The sequence below is a fragment of the Mus caroli genome, chromosome 3 (genome assembly GCF_900094665.2).
Source record: "Mus caroli chromosome 3, CAROLI_EIJ_v1.1, whole genome shotgun sequence".
Lineage (NCBI taxonomy): Eukaryota > Metazoa > Chordata > Mammalia > Rodentia > Muridae > Mus > Mus caroli.
The window spans coordinates 39090461-39107445 of record NC_034572.1 but is presented as its reverse complement, the minus strand read 5'-3'; positions in this window follow the sequence as shown (position 1 = coordinate 39107445).

Sequence of the window (16985 nt, the reverse complement as noted above, 5' to 3'; positions counted from 1 at the left end):
GGACTCCAGAAAATCAAATAACCCCATTAAAAAATGGGGCTCAGAGCTAAAGAAAGAATTCTCACCTGAGGAATACTGAATGGCTGAGAAGTATCTGAAATAATGTTCCACATCCTTAATCATCAGGAAAATTCGAATTAAAACAACCCTGATATTCTACCTCACACCAATCTGAATGGCTAAGATAAAAAAATTTAGGTGACAGCAGATGCTGGTGAGAATGTGGAGAAAGAGGAACACTCCTTCATTTTTGGTGGGATTGCAAGCTTGTACAACCACTCTGGAAATCAGTCTGGCGGTTCCACCAAAAAAATGACATAATACTACGGGAGGATCCTGCAATAATTCTCCTGGGCATATATCCAGAAGATGTTCCAGATGGTAAGAAGGACACATGCTCCACTATGTTCATAGCAGCCTTATTTATAATAGTCAAAAGCTGGAAAAAAACCCAGATGACCCTCAATAGAGGAAAGGATACAGAAACTGTGGTACATTTACACAATGGAGTACTACTTAGCTATTAAAAAGAATGAATTTATGAAATTCCTAGGCAAATAGTTGGACCTGTAGAGGATCATCCTGAGTGAGGTAACTCAATCACAAAAGAACTCACATGATATGTATTCACTGATAGGTGGATATTAACCCACAAACTTAGAATACCCAAGATATAAGATACAATTTGCTAAACAAATGAAGCTTGGGAAGAATGAAGACCAAGGTGTCAATACTTTGTTCCTCCTTTGAATTGGGAGCAAGGCACCCATGGAAGTAGCTATAGAGACAGAATTTCGAGCTGCCATGAAAGAATGGACCATCTAGAGACTGCCATACCCGGGGATCCATTCCATAATCAGCCTCTAAACGCTGACACCATTGCATACACTAGTAAGATTTTGCTGAAACAACCCTGATATAGTTGTCTCTTGTGAGACTATGGTGGGGCCTAGCAAACACAGGAGTGGATGCTCACAGTCAGCTAGCTATTGGATAGATTGCAGAGCCCCCAATGGAGGAGCTGGAGGAAGTACCCAGGGAGCTGGGGGGATCTGCAACCCTATAGGTGGAACAACAATATGAACTAACCAGTAGCCCCCCACCCCAGAGCTCGTGTCTCTAGCTGCATATGTATCAGAAGATGGCCTGGTTGGCCATCAGTGGAAAGAGAGGCCCATTGGTAGGGCAGACTTTATATGCCCCAGTACAGGGGAACGCCAGGGACAAGAGTTGGGAGTGGGCAGGTGAGGGAGTGGGTGTGGGAGGGTGTGTGGGACTTTTGGGATAGCACTGGAAATGTAAATGAAATAAATACACAATAATAATAAAAAGATTTAATATTGCAAACAGTACCTAAATAGAAATCAATTGTAAAACAATAGTGCCAAAAATGCATATTAAGTATAGATTTGATTAGGCATTTTGAAATTCTATCTCAAGGGAAAAAAAGCATATATGGGAACTTAGTAGGTATTGAAATACTGAACATATATAAATATTTGATATTTATTAAAGACATCTATACGCCGGGCATGATGGCACATGTCTTTAATCACAGCACTTGGGAGGCAGAGTCAGGCAGATTTCTGAGTTTGAGGCCAGCCTTGTCTACTGAGTGAGTTCTAGGACAGCCGGGCTACACAGAGAAACCCTGTCTTGAAACAAACAAACAAACAAACAAACAAAAAAGACATCTACACAAACAATACTGTATTAATTTCTCTATGTGGCATACATAGCCATGAAATGTACAATAGAGTTAAAATATACATACCCTGACATATATGGTACAATGGAGGACCAGTCAGGCTACAATGGACCAGATCTCTGAATGTTGTACATAGTCATATGCTTGCATGAAATTGTAAAAGAAATATCCAAGCTTGTAAGAGAACACCTGCCTACCTGTCCTCCTCATAAGAGGTCAGTCTCACAGAAACAATGAAAGAATAATTACCAGTCTAGACTTTTATGAGCTGCATCTAGATTTTCAAGACATTCCTATAACAGCAATTTCATTAATGAATGAATTAAAATTATATAAAATTGTATCAAAGTAGAAGCTGTTGGAAAGTCTTATCTTTGATAGTTCTTTCCATGTGAATAAGTAGATATAAGTCAGTGAGAAATGTTACTGTTAATATTTTATTATAATGTCATAAACTTTTACGACTCAGTGAAATATACAAATATAGGAATAAAATAAATAATAATATTTGTTAAGTAATTATTCTGAATATTTTATACTTATAAGTCTTTATTCATAAATATATATTCTCAAAAACTACATATGAAAATCTAGTAAGGGCAAAGGAATATGCAGATCCTATAGAGTGATCATAAATGAATTTCTATAACTATACCACATGCTATAGTAACAAGTAAAGGCATGCTAGAAACTACTAGTAGGAAAAAAATGGGATTTCTGAAGTGTGCATTGCACAGCAAGAAGACAAAAATGAAAAATGGCTTGGAAAGAATGACTGCCACTCCATATGAAGGTTAACAAAACTGATACCTTTTATAGCACTACAATGTGGGAGTTGCAGCTCAGAAGGGAAACATTAATCATCTAATCGAATTTATGGAGAATTGTAGACATGGCATCATTGGAGTGTCTGAGACAGAATTGAAATATAGTAGTAAATCAACTCTTAGTGAAACATTGTTCTATCCTGAGATTAGTGAATATCTTAACCTCATTAAAGAATCTTCTAATTGAGATAGATGGCAATCTACATAGAGCTCATGACTAGCCAAGGTGTATAGAATATGAGAGTTTGGAGCACTCATCCTATAGGAAATTTTAATCCCATTCTTTTTTTATTATATGCAGATACTATAGAGTGATCATAAATGAATTTCTATAACTATACCACATGCTATAGTAACAAGTAAAGGCATGCTAGAAACTACTAGTAGGAAAAAAAAGGGATTTCTGAAGTGTGCATTGCACAGCAAGAAGACAAAAACATTTAGGGAATAAACTGCATAGAAACAATGTGTTCTGTACACAGCAGGGAAACTGAACATACAGACTCACAGTGGTTATGACACAATACGTATGCAAGCCCAAACCAAAATAGATTACAATCATGGCCAGGAAGTCCTAGCTCTGTGTAGCTTATGAAAGTGACTGGTGTTGAGAGGAGAATGAACTTAAGAGTATTCAGCAGAATATACTTAGTAGTTCAATGGGTATGAATTAAATCATACTGCTCAATATCAAATAAATGATGTGATAAGCATTAAACATTAATAAAATTTGTTTGCTTTATCAATGCTTCAGATTGCTATGTCCACAAGATTTAGAAATGGGTTTGGATCCTCTAAAGTTGACTCAGATAAAATTTGCAATGCTGAAAAAATTTTTGTACGAAATATACTATATTTTCACATCAGTCAAGTAAGAATACTTAAAGGTATTATAAAAGTTTAATTATATATAGTTTTCTTAGTTTCAAAAAAAGTATACTGTATTTACATGTATAGGTGAAGGTTTCTTAAATGTCAAATATAAACACATAAAGACTGCAAAATATCATGACAACATCAAAACAAGTTAGGTAATTCTGTAATAATCTTTAATATACAAAATATCCCTTTATATAACACAGGTTTTCATTTCTTGAATTCCTACATTTATATATATATATTTGGTTTTTCAAGACAGGGTTTCTCTGTGTAGCCTTGACTGTCCTGGAACTCACTTTGCAGACCAGACTGGCTCGAACTCAGAAATTCACCTGCCTCTGCCTCCCAAGTGCTGGGATTAAAGGCATGTGCCACCTTGCCTGGCTTTTATTCATCTTAATAGCTGTCTTTCTATTAACTTTATTCAATACTTCAACTACAGGTTTTTATTCTTAACATCAACCCATGTCTTTGTTCTGATACATAGTAGTACAGCATATCAGTGTTGAATGTGTAAGTGAAAGAGTAAATAAGTAAATACATATAACTTATTCAAAAGTAATCACTATAATATAATGAGATTTAAGTGATGCTCGAGCCAGTTATAACTTGCCAATTAACTGAACATGTACAGTGGGGTTAGAGGAGGGTGAAGCCAATAGTGACCAAGCTGTTTTATGGTTTTCTTTTATATATATTTTCTTGTTTTTGTTTTTGTTTTGTTTTGTTGTTATTTTTTAATTTTTAATCCTGTTTTCCTAGAAGACACTTGTGGGCCAAAAAACCAAAAATTTGCACAACCCTATATCCTAACAGTCTGTATCTCTGAAAATTACTAAGATCTAATTAAATATTTCTTGAAAGTATAGGTGTATGTAAAATGAACAAGTTGACCGTGTCAAGATCAGTGGGTAACATGATGGAGCAACCCTCAACTCTAAGTCTACCCATAATGATGAGATTTGCCAGACAGGGGGAGCAAAGGGTAGCATTGCAGCAGGCTGAAGGAACAAAATGGATCCCTGGGGAAGCATTAGAAAAAGGAAAGTGTACAGCAGCAAGTTCTTGCCAAGGATCAGAAGAGGAGTTTATGTGACAGGGATTATGCAGGAGTCAAGAGGAAAGTTGTTTCCAATGCTAAGTCAAGCCATTAATCAAGGCCAAAGGGAGTTGAAGAAAACTGAAGAAAAAATGCTAAAACATGACACATCAAGGAAGAGCCATACACCAGGCTGGAAAACAAAAACTCAGAAGCTTCAGGAGCTTACTCAAGTGGAAAATACCTTCTGACAGGCCCACTGTTGCTCTGGGAGCCTTGTAACTTGTTGGTCTGGTTTGGGGACAAAGATCTCTACTTTTTAAATTGATAAGATCTGACTTAGTTTGCTTTGTAATCCAAGATAAAGTCTATAATTTGAGTTTTAATACCTGTTAAATACTGCAGAAAGAAGAACTGAAGAAAACATTTTCCTCAGATACAAAACCTATTTAATGAAGAAGGAGTTGGTGAAGATTAATCATTAAAAGATGAGCATGTTTTATTTAGTTTATAAATCTTAACAGATGGAACCTTTCACCCATCAGATCCTATCTTGTGTAATTGTTCTTAAATTAATTAAACAGACCTCATAATATTCCCTAGGTGCCTTTAGAAATGCAGAATATAGCAGAACTTACAGGAGGTATTTTTCACATTGACCTTTTAGTAATTTGCTGACCTTCCTAACTTAAAGTCAGGATCTATTGCCCAATTGGAAGATGGGATACCTTGACATAATCTCTTGCATTTAAATTTCCTTTTAAAGACCTAAAGCAGATATATATATATATATATATATATATATATATATATATATGAGAGAGAGAGAGAGAGTGCTTTATATGGTTACCTCTATGACATATAAGCAAATGTAATACAAACTGTGTGGGTAGTAAATTTTACAGTGAAATACTGAAGTTAACTCAGTGTTCTGTATATAACCAGAGACAGATATAGTGATTCTCATGATTAGTTTAAGACGTATGTATGTATGTATGTATGTAGTTATTTATAGGCTTATTGACAAAAACAACAGGATTTGAGTTGGAATCTCTGAAAGCCTTAAGAAACTGAAAAGAATGATGAGAAACTATTATAAACAAAAATATATATAACAGGGTTCAGTTTATATAAGCAATTCTTCATCCTAAATAATTATACTTGCAATGACCCTATTTCTATATAAGAATATTTATTTGTAGAACCACATGACTAATATTCACTGACTCCTTTAGACAAAATGAAAGCTAAATGATGTTGTCATGCTATTCATAAGGAACACCCAGTGACCCTGGAATACAGTCTAGCTTCTTATCCCAGTGGTTCATCCGGCTTCCTGTGTATGCATTCTGGAGTCTCTAACATGGGCTTACCACTCTCACATATGAGAAATGTCCTTTTGCAGCTGCATTCCAGCTCCTAGGCTGGACTTGAGGTTTCAGACAAGGAGCAGAAAGCCTTTGCTATCTTTGGTACCAAATTCTTTTCGGTTGTATAGAAGATCTACCTAAGAGGACAAGGTCTACCACAGTCCTGAGCTGAAGACATGGCTCAGTGGTTAAGAGCACAAACACCATTTTTACTATTAATCCTGCCAATCCATGAGAATGGGAGATCTTTTCACCTTCTGAGATGTTCTTTGATTTCTTTCTTCAGACACTTGAATTTCTTGTCATACGGATCTTTCACTTGCTTGGTTAGAGTCACAGTGAGGTATGTAACATTATTTGTGACTATTGTGAAGGCCAAAAGTCATCTACAGATTCAATGAAATCCCCATCAAAATCCCAACTTAAATCTTCATAGAGTTAGGAAGAGCAATTTGCAAATTCATTTGGACTAATGCAAAACCAGAGATAGCAAGAATAATTCTCAACAATAAAAGAACTTCTGGTGGAATCATAATCCCTGACCTCAAGCTACATTACAGAGCAATAATTACAAAATCTGTATGGTACTGATATAGAGACAGGCAGAAAAATCAATGGAATAGAATTGAAGACCCAGAAATGAACCCACATATTTGATCTTTTAATATGTGGTCATTTGATCTTTAACCAAGGAGCTAAAACCATCCAGTGGGAAAAAGACAGCATTTTAAAGAAATGGTGCTATTTCAACTGGCAGTCAACATGTAGAAGAATGTAAGTCAACCCATTCTTATCTCCTTGTACAAAGTTCAAGTCCAAGTGGATCAAACACCTCCATATAAAACCAGGTATACACTGAAACTTATAGAGAAGAAAGTGGGGAAGAGCCTTGAACACATGGACACGGGTGACATTTTCTTGAATGGAATTCCAATGGCTTATACTCTAAGATAAAGCATTGACAAATGGGACCTCATAAAATTGCAAAGCTTCTGTAAGGCAAAGGCCACTATCAATAGTTCAAAAAGGCAACCAACAGATTGGGAAAGATCTTTACCAATCCTACATCCAATACAGGGATAATATCCAATATATACAGAGAACTCAAGAAGTTAGACTCCAGAGAATCAAATACCCTATTAAAAATGGAGTACAAAGCTAAACAAAGTATTCTCCATTGAGGAATATCAAATGCCCGAGAATTACCTAAAAATGTTCAACATCCTTAGTCATCATAGAAATGCAAATCAAAACAACCCTGAGATTCCACCTCACACCAGTCAGAATGGCTAAGATCAAAAACTCAGGTGACAGCAGATGCTGGCAAAGATGTGGAGAAAAAGGAACACTCCTCCATTGTTGGTGGGATTGCAAGCTGGTACAACCACTCTGGAAATTAGTTTGGTGATTCCTCAGAAAACTGGACATAGTACAACCAGTACAAATGGATATGGGGGCAGAGAGGGGAATTTGATCTGGTATTGGATGAGGGGAAAGGACTGAAGCCCTGAGGGCCAGCAGAAAGAATTGAAACAGGCAACCTCAGGAAATAGGAGGTTGGGATACCCCCATAATGCACCAGACACCTGGGAGGTGAGAGATTTTCAGGACTCAAAGGGAGGGACCTTAGATGAAATGGCCAGCAGTAGGTAGAGGGAACTTATATTGCCCACCTCCAGCAGGAACACAGGACATCACGTGAGGGATGGGGTTGCTATCCCACAGTCACACCTCTGACCCATAATTGTTCCTGTCTGAAAGAATTATAAGGATGGGAATGGAGAGGAAAAGAAGGTCCAGAGACAGGCCCAAAGTGGGATCCAGATCAAAGGAAAGTCCCAAGGTCTGACACAATTAAGGAGGCTATCATGTGCTCAAAAAAACGGCATCTATCATGATTGCCCTCCAAAAGAAACAAGCAAATGAAAGATATTTGTACTCAAACAATGGACAGAAACAGCTGACCCCTGCTGTTGAATTAGGAAAGGCTGAAAGAAGCTGAGGAGAAGGGCGACCCTGTAGGAGGACGAGCAGTCTTAATTAATCTGAACCCCTGAGATCTTTCAAACACTGAACCACCAAACAGACAGCATACACCAGCTGATATGTGTCCCCCACCCCTGCCCAACACACATACAGTAGAGGACTTCCAGGTCTGTATTCCTTCAGAGATGATGCACCTAACCCTCAAGAGACTGGAGATGAGGTGGGTGTGGAGGCATCCACATGAAGACAGGGTTGGGTAGGAAGGAGGTGTGGGATGTGGAGCAGTCGGAATGTGGATGGGGGCAGGGAATGGAATATGGAGTGTAAAAGTTGAAATAAAAATAAAATAAAACTTTACAAAAAATGAAGAAAGTGAAAAATTGAACACAGAATTGTAAATCTAGTGAAAATCATTATTGTTTATAGAGATAAAATAGAGTTTTGACCTAAATTTTAAAAAATCATTACAAGATGGTTAGGTTCGATGATAAATAAACAGCAGAGTTGTATGTAAAAGGGAGTGTTGTTCCTCCTGTGGCATCTCAGATAGAAATCCTCTATAGCATCTCTATGACCCATGCTGTCTCACTAATCCTGGCATTTTATGCTGCAAAATGTCATTCTTACATTTTCCTCCACTGGTACCAGAACATGCACAATTGTGTAACTATAAGAAATAATTATTTTGTATAGTATAAACATATTTATTCATGTTTCCTTAAATAACACTGTGATTTATAAAACAATGACTGACAGTGTTTATCATAAATGCATTAATGTTTCCAATATACTGTATTTCAAAATTGATACAATTTTAAAGCCTTTAATTATAAGTTTATAACAAAAATGTGGGATTACATGGTCTGTTGCCCCAGGATTTGTTGAAGCTGGAAGTTCCTATGAGTGTCTGTGATCCTGCAGTAGTCAGTAGCCCCTTTGATGTCCGTAAACTGAGTTATAACTGAAGGACTTGTGGATGTCCCTGGTCTGGGCTGATCCCTAAGGCCATCATTGTGTCAGAAGGTGATGCTTTGTCCAGGGCACATGTTGATATGAATGGCTTGGTCTGCCATGTGATGGCTGTGATTGTGTCCAAAGTTCACGCAGCAGCAGAGAGGGCCTTGTTGATATCTATGGTCTGTACTGCCACTGGAGACCTTACTAAAATCTGTGACACATATTGATGCTAGAGACCATATGGATGTCTATGGTCTGTATTGTCACCAGAAACCATGTGTAAAACCATGATCTGTACTCAAATTGTCTGCTAATAAAAGGGCATGAAAGCTACTTTTCCCATGGTGTTGATGACTTCAGTCACTTAGTTGAGAAAGAGTAGCATAGAAGGTTTCTGTGACAACATCTATTACCATCCCCCAAAGTAAGAGCCTAGACAGAATGTTACTGAAGAGAAATCTTTAAAATTGTGATAAGGATGCTGACACAGCTGACAGCTTCTGTCAGGGGTGTAGCTGGGAAGGACTCAGTTTTCTTTAAGGGGCTGGCATTGTGAGTTTGACCATGCTCCAATGAGTAAGTGGGCAACACAAAACTTTTTTCCTTTTGTATCTTTTTTGTGTGTGTGGGGGTAGGAGGACCCGAGAGGGGGCACATCAGGAAGAATATGGAAGTGAGGGTACCTGGGGTTCGTTATGTGAAATTCCCATTATTCAATAAAATATTATGAAAAGATGTGGAATTGAAGAGAGAGCTCAGTAATTAAGACCAAATCCTGCATAAGTGGGTACTTGAGTTCTCTTCCTAGTATCCATACACTCCCTGCTCCTGCATCTTGGGTCTCAAAGCCTCCTGTTCTCCAGCCCTTCTTGGGGACACTGCAGGTACATACATGCACTTTATATGCACATATATCTTCACAGGGGTGCAAATATATACACAAGTAAAATAAATTAAAATAAGTTGTGAAGAGATAGGATATACTAGATACTTATTTTCCAAGAAGAAATTAGTAGATTTGTTTTAGATAGATTTACTAAAATGCAAATTAAAAAATCAGTGCACTTAAAATTATACCAGAAGGTATAAAAATTAATAAACAGAAATTTCAACAGTTATTCATGGAATAAAATCAGTGTTACCTGTATCTTTACAAAAAGAGACTTAACGAATTCATGAAGAATTAGATACCAGGATACGTCGTTTATTCAAATAATGGCTTAAATTTCTAACGGTTGATGATACACATAATTGCACATATTCCCATGGCTTTTAAGGAAACCAAGAAAAAATAATCAAAAGATTTACACCTAGACACATCATGTTCAAAATATTGAACGTTTGAAACACACAACCGATAAAACAAAAAGAATGCTAAATTTTCTCACATTGCAGAGTCAGCTTTTACAAGAGTACTTGGTGTTAGTAGAATAAGACCTTCAGAGTTCTGAAGAGCAAAGAAAAGGTAATTTGAACTGAGTTATCTTTGTAAAATGAAGACCATCGATGACAGCTGCACTTAAACAATGTGTTGTTCATATCATAATTGCTTTAAGAAAAATGAAAAATATTCCATTTATATTAAGAGAAATGTTGCAGGTATTAAAAGATTTATCGTAGTGTGTGTGCATGTGTGTGTTTGTGTGTGAGAGAGAGAGAAAGAGAGAGAGACAGAGACAGAGAGAGACAGAGACAGAGACAAAGAGAAAGAATCAGATACAGAAATGGAGAGGAGAGGGAGAGAGAGAATGTAAAGGTGACTGAGAAACCAGAAGATGGAGATGGAGTCACAGACCCTTGTGCATACCAAGAGTTTAACTTTTGGTAGAATAATAGCAGCAGCAGAAGCAGCAGCAGCAGCAACAACAACAACAAAAGGGATAATAAAGTATGTTATTGCTATCATTATTTTAGACAAGGTCTCACTCTTTAGCATTGTATGACAGCTATTCACTATGTAGACCAGGGTGGACCCAAATTCAGAATGGCCTGACTGCTTCTTCCTTTTGAGTGCTTGAACTGAAGGAATATACCAACATAGTCAGTATATCAAGGAATCTAACTACAGAGACATCTCTCCAGCCTTGTAATAGGATTCTTTGTAATCTACAGTGAAAGAAAGAACCCTTGTGTTTAAATGCTAAATTTCTTTAAAATATTTCCTAATATTTTTTATCTTAATTTTGTTTAGGAAATTAAACTGATTGAGAATTAGAGACAAATTTTGTGTTTTAAACATAGGATAAAATTCAAAATATACACAAAAATCAACCGATATGTTTGCATAATTTTGAAATAGATAATGTTAATGTAAGATGTATAGTATAATCTACACTCACAGATAGAGTGATTAACATAATTTAAATTAAAGCATCCATGAAAATTCAATATTACACATAAAACACAAACTGAATGCATAGACCTATAAATTAAGTTATTATGTATAATATATATTTAAAAAGTTATTATGTACATTTAGAAAGTCAAAGTTTAAGTTATTAAAAGTGATCAGCATATGATTCATGCTTCTAATTAAGAATGAAGTATGGAGTGATCATTCTGTTTCAGAAGAGAAGAAAGAAGTAAGGTTGAAAAAATGATTCTTTAACTGGAATACAGAAAATTTTCCATAGACACTATTGGACTTCTCTAAAAATAAGTGAGCCTTTCCAAGAATGACATTTCACAAATTAATCCAATTTTGATCATTACATACAAAATGACTCTTGCTGTAGAGTTAGCCTTGATTACAAAATGAAAATGAAGTAACCCCTTAATGGTTTAGAAATATTAATAGGGAACCCTATATTTAGTGAGAGGTATTTGTTGTTTATTTGTTTGTTTGCTTGCTTTTTTTGTTTGCTTGAGACAAAGTCTCTCTGTACAGTTCTGATTTTCCTGGGATTCACAGGCTGCCATACTCACTATGTACACCAGGTTGGCCTTGAACCACAGGGATCGCTGTCGATGCCCTACTTAATAATCTGGATTTTAAATATATCAGGCAACCATACGTGGTCTGAGAAAGTGGAATTTTGCAAGAAGTTATTGGGAACAAATTTTGTATCCACTTTGATAGAAAAACATTTTCAAATTTGAACATCATTGCTTTCGAGAGTCAAACAAAATCATTTTTTTCAGAGCATTTTGAGCCAAAGGATATTGTGTAGTTTAATGCCTAACTGGGTTATACAGAACTCACTCCTTATCTGACATTTGAAAGGTAACAACAATTCAGGTTCACTGCTTCAGCACAGGAGGAACAGACAGATAAACACCCCTGTATATGCATGTGTTCATGCATGTGAGTGTGTTTACCTGTGACCATGCCTGTGTGTGTGTGAATGTCTATGTGTAAGTATACCTGAATGTATTATGAGAGCCTTTCTCTCTCTCTCTCTCTCTCTCTCTCTCTCTCTCTCTCTCTCTCTCTAGCTGTGTGTGTGTGTGTGTGTGTGGTGCACCCCCTACTGAAGAGACCTAGGAGTGCAGTTAGTCTGCCCATGGCCCACAATGAAAGTCAGAGGGCACAGTCAGTTAATCCAGTTTCTCAGTCCACAGTCTTGCTATATCTCTTGTTTGAGACAGTTTCTTTCATTGGCCTAGCTGGCATGTGTGCTTCAACACATAATCTACTTCCTCTTTTAACCTATCAGCAATGATGGGAAAAGCACACAACATGGCTGTATTTTCACAAAGATTCTGGGTATTTTCATTCATCTACACATGATATTGAGGAAATGTATATTGAGTGGATATACAATTATATATGTGCTTAAGATTAGACAATTTCAGCAATCATCCCTTTGTATATTCCCGATGTTGAAGTGGTCTAGATTAAAAATGAAGTTTGACAATTGTGAATCTTCTTGTTTTCTAGAGAAATAACTCATGGCATGGTGTTAGTAGCTTGTAAGCATGGTATTTCTGAAAACTTGAATTTTCCAGTGGGGAAAAAAGTGAAACATTAACTCTGTGGGTATGGGAGAGTTGAAAAAATGATTCTGAAAAACCATTCATTTGAGAAGCAAACCTAGGAGTTTGTATTTATGATATAGATAACTAGGAAATTACAATGTCCTTTAGATGGATTTCTGCTGCATTTGAAAGTTCTAGAATGATAAAATTAGATCCCATTTTCTTGTAGGAAAGAGTAGTATTTGCCATGTGGAGAGCATGCTTCCAAAACTCTGCACAAAGCAACAGAGAAAAATCATGTGGCACCTATAAATATATAAAACTATAGGACAAAGCTCAGAATTTATCCAAATTTCATGAAGTAAAAAAAAAATCCAAACATACACTTCATTTCCATTTATATCTTAAATAAAGGTGTTTAATAAGCTTTTACATTTTTGCATTGTGCTAAATTATTAAAGCATAAAATGGAAGCGAGTCAAGAATACAGATAGATATGTGATTAAAAGAATGGAACATTTTCAGTTTGGATTTTCAAATCTGAAACTCATGGAAACAATTTAACCAAATCAACTAAGTCACTTTAAGAAGGTATCTTCCAGAGCATGTGCAGCAAGAAATTCCCACACACAGAGCAGCCAATTAACATGTCAGCAAGAACGGATCCAGCCGGTGTGTGTTGGTGGACAGTCAGCAGGCGTGTCAGATTCAGCTGCAGCAGCATGCAATTTTGATTGTCTAGACTCAGATAGCCCATAATTTCTCCCCTCTCTCCTTTCTATATATGTTTGAATAGGCGAATAGCATCACAGTGACATAAATACTGGATAGGAAAGGGCAGGAAACAATGTTTGCTGCTCTTCTGTACTTTGCTCAGTTTGGTCCTCATAGCCACTTCTCTGGCATGCAGTGCTGTTCTTTTACACTGGCAGGCTTTCCTTGCATTTACACCATAATAAGTCTTCTCATATCATTAAGAATTTCATAATGTAAAATGAAAACACACACCCTTGTTGTCTTTCTCCAAGTCCACCTAGACTCCCTTCCAGCTTTATGTAGTCTCTTTTAAAAGAAAAATGTTCTTTGAGTCTAATAAGTGCTGTTCATCTTTGCATGGGCTTGTGGCGAACCCCTGGATAGTTGGGAGCCTTACCAATACTTATACACACAAGCTAAAAGCCCTTGACCTCCCCTAGCATCTATCAACTGCCTATAGTTCCTCAATCTCTGTGGGACTGATCTGGTTGACCTGATATTTTGCAAATCTCATATAGATAGCAATGTTACTATGAGTTCATGAACACAATTGCCATGTCCTTTCTAGAAAACAGAATGTTCTCTTTAAGCTGTCATTTTTCATTACCCATCTTTATGTACATTGTTTTAGTTCTCCACAAGGAGTTACTTTCATTTTTTTAAATACTTTATATGATGATCCAAGAACTTAGAAAAATTCTCTCCATTCTGAAGGCCAATACACAGCAAGAAAACTAATTAGAGAATTCAAAATGTTCTGGTATTATGTAGCATCTATATTTACTCCATACATTTAAGTATTAATTAGTTGCTAATTTACTGAAATTATACATGCCAGTCATTTCAAGGTTTAAAGGTTTTTAAATCATCAAAAAATTATAATGTCAGATTTGTGAGTCTGTCTTGAAGTGGAGTATCTGATTGTTCCCAAATCAGGGCATGATGTAAGGAGACAACCTGTATGTGGAGTTTGGATTTATGTTAAATAGTTTTAATGGTCAGTTTGAGAGACGTGCTTATATTCTTGCTGTGGATGCTATGCTGTGAGTTTTCCTCTTATAAGTAATATTAATAACATTAGCTATGGCCATTCCTCTGCCTCTACTGCAGTTGCTCTAAAATTGATACATGTGGAAATTCAAGAAACATTTTCTATTAAAATTCAAAATATAAGTGAACAATAACAGTATATAAATGGCATTCGGCATTTATAAAGAACTAATAGTCCACATATTCAAATAACAGTTTATGTGATATTTTATCAGTGAAAATAAAATTGATAATATCAGAGATGTAAGGTAAATTTTAAAGTCAAGAGATGCAAGTACTACTAATGGTTCAAGGTAATCACAAATACTCTTTTCTTTGTATATGTGAAATAAACAAGTGAAGTAAAATTGCATTTTAATGTGTATTCATTTATTTTCTTTTTAGTGTTGTAATATAATATTGATAATAGTATTCATACACTTTTTTTTTGCATTAAATTACACATTGTTTTCCTGGCTATGCTTAAGCATATACCAAATGAAAAATAAATTATTTCATGTAGTTCTCTATTCCTTCCAGCAGGTGGCAGAGAGTCAATTGCATTGTTTGACCAATTGTTTTTTCTTTATACTTTTGTCTAAAATCACTTAGCCAGAAAGGTTTATATTAAATGACAGTTCTTGTAAATTTTAAACAAAACATAACAATTCTTTTATTTCCAAAGTGCAGTTTAGTGGTTACTTCTCTATTAACAAAAGAATATGTATTACTGAGCTATTTTTAATGTAGAAAAATATTACCTTAGTGGAAAGCAAGTTGTGTTTGGCATTCTTGTCTTCCCAACTCAGGGAAAACAAAGCAAGTAGATGTTGAGTTCCAGAACATTCCGACCTATAAAAAAAGACTTTGTCTCAATATCAAAACAAAAAAAGTTAAAATAATAAAAGCTTAATTTTGTACTTTTTTTTTTTTTTGGTATCATGTTATGCCTAATTGGACTTAAGTCCTGCTCAATACAAGGGGAGTTCATACCCAGAAAACTGCTAATTACCCAACTTCCCATAACTGGCAAGGTCACATATACAGAAGAGAGTCTGTTGGTGCTAGGACCTTAACATAGCATAATTTCCAAATGCATCCTAAAGTTTCAAATTCCGTTTTCTTTCTTTCTTTTGTTCCCTCCCCCCCCCCCTTTTCGGGGAATACTTCTTTCCTTTACTTAAATTTCCAATTTCTATTACCTTAAAATGCGAGTATCCCGAATATACCTATTGTTGTGTTTTAAAGGGGAAATTAGAATAGAGAGATTAAGTGGGGAGGAGGATGTGAAGGGAGGGAGAGGAAGGAATACTGAGAGGGATAACTAACACTAAAGACCTTAGTAAAAGCCATATGGAAACCTACTACTTTAGAAGGTTCCTAAGTTATGTTCATACATGCATGTAATATGGAGACGAGACAATGCCCCAACTAGATATCATATGCTACTGAATAATTCCCCAGTATTAGGAATTTGTTATATCTTTTAGGGCCATTGACTACAGGGGATCCATAATGCCCTCAAACATCAACAGCTAATGACAACATTATTAAATACCTTTCACAACCTGATTGTAAGAGTCTGGTGATGAAAATACTATATACTTATGACCTCAAAGATGGAGAAACCAAGATGGTGCTCATCTAGAAGCCTCACCACTGTGGGCTAAGCATCATAATGCTGTAACATAATATATAGTAAAGGAATAGAAATGTACTCATCAGTATCACCCTGTTAAGCTGTGGGAAGTAAAACACTGTCCTGCCTGCAAGATAAATTGATGCAATAGTGACAAAAAACGGAAGTGGAATAACCAACCACCTTTTGCTTTTATTCAAGTCCCATTCAATGAAATTAAACCCATAGTCGTCACCATTATTGAGGACAAGACCTAAGACCAGCTACATCATGAGCACTAGGAAAGTATCTACTCTTATTTTTCTGCTTAATAAGCACAGCTGTTAAGCAACTCTGAAGGATATAATGCTATACCTATAGATTGGTGCATCACTGAACACGCATCAGAGAACCTTTTTCTTACAATAAATTTTAATTAACACAGAGATGAGGAAACAGAATAAGTAAGTTTGGAACACTAAGGTATAGATAGGATATCCTCATTGCCTCTAGACTTGGAAACTACCCAGAAGAGGGAGAAATATTCCATTATGCAGAGATGGATAACTTCAACCATTTTCCATTTGTGGCAGGGATAATGCATGTATTAGTTTATATAGATTATGACAACAGGCACAAGCCTGCACACATCTAAACCAAACAAAATCGTCGATTGGTGAAGGCCCTAACCTTAACTAAGAAGTTATTTTCTTTTTTTTTTTAATTTTTAATATTTTTTTATTATGTATTTTCTTCAATTACATTTCCAATGCTATCCCAAAAGTCCCCCATAACCCCCCCCCCACTTTCCTACACACCCATTCCCATTCTTTTGGCCCTGGCATTCCCCTGTATTGGGGCATATAAAGTTTGCAAGTCCAATGGGCCTCTCTTTCCA